A 5,628-nucleotide genomic window follows, 5' to 3' on the forward strand; every position below is an offset into this window, starting at 1 on the left:
TTTCTATAATGTCTTTTTCTGATTTTTACATTAGGCTTATACTATCCTCATAAAATGAAGATCATGGCATCCGGTCCCATCACTTCATGGGAAATAGATGGGGAAACAGTGGAAACAGTGTCAGACTTTATTTTTCTGGGCTCCAAAATCACTACAGATGGTGACTGCAGCCATGAAATTAAATGACGCTTACTCCTTGGAGGGAAAGTTATGGCCAACCTAGATAGCATATTCAAAAGCAGAGACATTACTTTGCCAACAAAGGTTCATCTAGTCAAGGCTATGGTTTTTCCTGTGGTCATGTATGGATATGAGAGTTGGACTATGAAGAAGGCTGAGCGCTGAAGAATTGATGCTTTTGTACTGTGGTGTTGGAGAAGACTCTTGAGAGTCCCTTGGACTGCAAGGAGATCCAACCAGTCCATTCTGAGGGAGGTCAGCCCTGGGATTTCTTCGGAAGGAATGATGTTAAAGCTGAAGCTCCAGTACTTTGGCCACCTCATGTGAAGAGTTAACTCATTCGAAAAGACCCTGATGCTGGGAGGGATTGGGGGCAGGAGGAGAAGGGGATGACAGAGGATGAGATGGCTGGATGGCATCACTGACTCGATGGATGTGAGTCTGAGTGAACTCCGGGAGTTGGTGATGGACAGGAAGGCATGGCGTGCTGCAATTCATGGGGTCGCAAAGAGTCGGACACGACTGAGCGACTGATCTGATCTGATCTGATCCTCATAAAGGGGCTTCCATTGTGGCTCAGCTGGTAAAGAATCTTCCTGTAATGCGAGAGACCCGGGTTCAATCCCTGAGTTGGGAAGATCCCCTGGAGAAGGGAAAGGCTACCCACTCCAGTATTCTGGAGAATTCCATGACCTTTATAGTCCATGGGGTTGCAAAGAGTTGGACACAACTGAGCGACTTTCACTTTCATCCTCATAAAGTGAGTCAGGAAGAGTTCCCTCTATTTTCTGGAAGAGATTGGGGGGATGATTTAATAGAAATACATATATGGCTTCCCAGGTGGCTCAGTAGTAAATAATCTACCTGCCAATGCAGGAAGATGCAGAAGATATGGATTTTAATGCTGGGTCAGTAAGACCCCCTGGAGGAGGAAATGTCAACCCACTCCAGTATTCTTGCCTGGGAAATCCCATGGACACACAAGCCTGGTGGGCTATAGTCCAAGGGGTTGCCAAAGAGTTGGACATGACTGAGCTTCCTAGGTGGTGCTAGTGATAAAGAACCTGCTTGCCAATGCAGGAGACATAAAAAGACACGGGTTTGATCCGTGGGTTGAGAAGATCCCCTGGAGGAGGCAATGGCAAGCCACTCTACTATCCTTGCCTTAAGAATCCCATGGCCAGAGGAGCCTGGCTATAGTCTATGGGGTCACAAAGAGGAGGTTGGGAAGATTCCCAGGAGGAGGACATGACAAGAGACTTAGCATACACACACACACACACACACACACATATGTGCCTGCGCTGGCCCTCGCCTCGGAGCAGCCATGATGGAAGGCCTGGACAACAGCCCCGACTTCCTCTTGGAGAAGGACCACGGACTTAAAGCAATAAATGTAGATTTTCAGAGTGATGCTGCTCTGCACGTGGACATTTCTGATGCTCTGAGTGAGAGAGACAAAGTAAAATTCACTGTTCACACAAAGAGTTCATTGCTAAATTTTAAACAGAATGAGTTTTCTGTTGTTCGACAACATGAGGAATTTATCTGGCTTCACTATTCCTTCATTGAAAATGAAGACTATGCAGGTTACATTATTCCTCCAGCACCACCAAGACCTGATTTTGATGCCTCAAGGGAGAAACTACAGAAACTTGGAGAAGGAGAAGGGTCTATGACGAAGGAGGAATTCACGAAGATGAAACAGGAATTGGAAGCTGAGTATTTGGCAATATTCAAGAAGATGGTTGCAATGCATGAAGTGTTTCTGTGTCGTGTGGCTGCACATCCCATTTTGAGGAAAGATTTAAATTTCCATGTCTTCCTGGAATATAATCAAGATTTGAGTGTGCGAGGAAAAAATAAAAAAGAGAAACTAGAAGATTTCTTTAAAAACATGGTTAAATCAGCAGATGGAGTAATTGTTTCTGGAGTAAAGGATGTAGATGATTTCTTTGAGCATGAATGAACATTCCTTTTAGAATATTATAACCGAGTTAAGGATGCATCTGCTAAATCTGATAAGATGACAAGATCCCACAAAAGTGCTGCAGATGATTACAATAGAATTGGTTCTTCATTGTATGCTTTAGGAATGCTTTTATATGCTTTTAGAATCTCAGGATTCTACAGATATATGCAGGATATATACACACACACGTGTGTGTGTGTGTGTGTGTAACATATTATATGGACTTTCCTGGTAACTCAGCTTGTAAGAATCCACCTGCAATGCAGGAGACCCCAGTTGGATCCCTGTGTCGGGAAGATCCCCTGGAGAAGGGACAGCTTACTCATTCTAGCAGTGTGTGTGTGTGTGTGTGTGTGTGTGTATAACATATTATATGGACTTTCCTGGTAACTCAGCTGGTAAGAATCCACCTGCAATGCAGGAGACCCCAGTTGGATCCCTGTGTCGGGAAGATCCCCTGGAGAAGGGACAGCTTACTCATTCTAGCAGTGTGTGTGTGTGTGTGTGTGTGTGTGTGTGTGTATAACATATTATATGGACTTTCCTGGTAACTCAGCTGGTAAGAATCCACCTGCAATGCAGGAGACCCCAGTTGGATCCCTGTGTCGGGAAGATCCCCTGGAGAAGGGACAGCTTACTCATTCTAGCAGTGTGTGTGTGTGTGTGTGTGTATAACATATTATATGGACTTTCCTGGTAACTCAGCTGGTAAGAATCCACCTGCAATGCAGGAGACCCCAGTTGGATCCCTGTGTTGGGAAGATCCCCTGGAGAAGGGACAGGTTACCCATTCTAGCATTCTTGGACTTCCCTGGTGGCTCAGATGGTAAAGAATCTGCCTGCAATGTGGGAGGCCTAGGTTCAGTCCCTGGGTTGGGAAGATCCCCTGGAGGAGGGCATGGAAATCCACTCCAGTATTCTTGCCTGGAAAATCCCCATGAACAAAAGGGCCGGGCAGGCTGCAGTCCATGGGGTCACAAAGAGTCAGACATGACTGAGAGACTGAGCACACATAAATAAATTAAAAAATTAATTGATACATATATTTTTCCTGAGTGCTTTCAATATGCCAGACATCTAATCAAATTTAATTCCACAAATACATGTTGAGCATGTTTCATGCTACAGACACTGCAAGGTACCATGGTAGGCAACATTCCTGTAATCAGGAGAAGTTAAATAATTTCAAGATCTATATTCAAATAAAGAAAGATCATTTCATCCAACAAACCAAAATGTGTTTCTGCTAGATTAAAGAAATAGAAAATAATTCAAATAGAAAAAAATAATAAATTCTTATGAAATTTTTCAAGTCAAAAATATCTTGAGCCAAACAAAATAGAAGTATTTAAGGAAAAATCAAGTTGATTTGAAAATTAAACATGATTGAAAAAATTGTACATGAAAAATACAGTAAACAAAAGACTAGGGCACATTCACAGCCCATGAAGATCTCGTGTCACTCATCATTTAGGTCATACAAACTGATGTGAAATAAATACACTAAAACATGAACAGACACATTTTTGATTAGCATGAATTTAAAATTTGTGCAAAAATAAAACCTGTAAATAAACTGTAGGAAATTTTTAAGCTAGAATCAAATACATAAATTATAACAATAACATTGTTTTGAACACTAACAGAATTTTGGAGGGAAAAATTTTTTAGATTCTTAATGATGCCAAAGGTGTGAAAAAATCTGCAACATTTAAAATGCACTTGGTATTGTAAATTATAATGCTCTATAAAGAAATTTTTCTTTTAAAACCAGTGTAATATCATATGATTCTTGAACACCACTTGTGGGTTTTTTATTAGCAGATTTCTACTTTATACCTTATAATTATTTATAATTATAATAAATTAGGAAAGCCAACTTGGTTGAGGAGAATAGAATGATCAAAGAAATTGTGTTAGATCCACATGAGGAACTATTTAGTGGCTCATATATCATAGTGTTAAGAACATAAGCTTCAGCATCAGATTCTCTTCATTTGAAACACAAATGAAATAATACCACCAGTCTGACTATATATATATTTTTTGAAAATTTCTTTCCCTCAGTTTATTCGTGAAATTTGTATACATACAATCATATATATATATTTATATATGTGCTATGTAGGCAAACACATACAACATGTAATTGTATGTGTTTGCCTACACAGTTTTTTTAATCCATGTTATCACAAGGTGGAATATCTCTGAAATAACTCCCATAATATTTTGATCAATAAACACCTTTTATGCTTTTACTCTATGCCAGATGCTCAGAATTTATAGATGAATAAGAGACTGTCCTTTTCCTCAAGGGAAAGACTATTAGCACACATTCAATGAAGAGGCATAATTCTATCAACAGGATTTGGTGGAGGAGGAAGGAGGAAGGGAATCAATTTTATCTGAGGTGTTATTACTTTTTTTATCATTGTACAAGCTTTTTTCCTCCTTTAACCTATATAAAACTTAATTTTCAAATCCTGTTAAAAAGAATATCTATTTCTTAATTAGTTTAGGAGTTATGGTAGATTATCCACTGAAAGATTAATTACATGCTTTCCAGTGAAGTATTATAAACCATAAGTTTAAAGTTGGACCAGATGCATTTCAGCCCTGAAAACTCATTAACCATCTGACCATGTTGCACATATGGTAACAAAGTGAAGAATGTATCCAGTCAAACACACATAAACACTTCTTCATCATCATGGGACAACTGCCTCTTAAAGTATGCCAGGAATCGTTCATACCTACAAATATCTAGTGTAGAAACAGACAAGCAGGCAACTGAGAGATTTAGAATGGTGGGTTTGAAAACTCACACTGAGTAGATAGATATTAACACTGTTCATCTGGTTTGCTTTTGTCACAAAATTCAGCATCCATCTCTCTTAATCTCAAGTTGAAAATGAGCTTGGAATGGGAACTGTTAAACTCTGTGTTGAGAGTGGACATCTTCACTAATATTGGGTAAAACACAAGCACTGATTTTATTGACCAAAACATTTAATACTTAAATGATCTAGCTATCAGTTTATTGCAGAGGGTTATCCTCTACTTCCTTGGCAGGTATCAAGCTTCAGGCATATTCTAATTCTCTTTTGCAATTCCCCTTTTCAGTATGACCCTGACAATTCCTCTTGTGAGTGTGACCACTGACAATGTACACTTTGTGCAACTCTTCCCATCACAAGATGGCAGCCAGTCTCAGCAGCCAAGACCTTGTGATAAATGAGGTGGGAAAGGAAGTATTTGACGGTTCCATGTAAAATGCCAGAATATGTCTATTCATAAATAGGCCTGTCAAAATAGTTTACATTTGGTTTTTTCAATAATTTTTTGGCAAATGTCTTAAATTTGATAGGTATTTACACACGGATAACAAACGCTAGCTTTATGCTTATTCTGTATTTTGATGAAATTTATTAATCAAAAAAAGTTTATGAAAGAAAACCATCTGTTCACCCCTTTCT

At 39.3% G+C, this 5,628-nt stretch overlaps 1 pseudogene; it reads left to right on the forward strand.

The window, feature by feature from the left end:
* The first annotated feature begins 1,484 nt into the window (after positions 1 to 1,484).
* Positions 1,485 to 5,390, forward strand: LOC102268119 (sorting nexin-6 pseudogene; annotated as a pseudogene).
* Positions 5,391 to 5,628: the final 238 nt, after the last annotated feature.

This window comes from Bos mutus, chromosome 2 (assembly GCF_027580195.1).
Source record: "Bos mutus isolate GX-2022 chromosome 2, NWIPB_WYAK_1.1, whole genome shotgun sequence".
Taxonomy (NCBI): Eukaryota; Metazoa; Chordata; class Mammalia; order Artiodactyla; family Bovidae; genus Bos; species Bos mutus.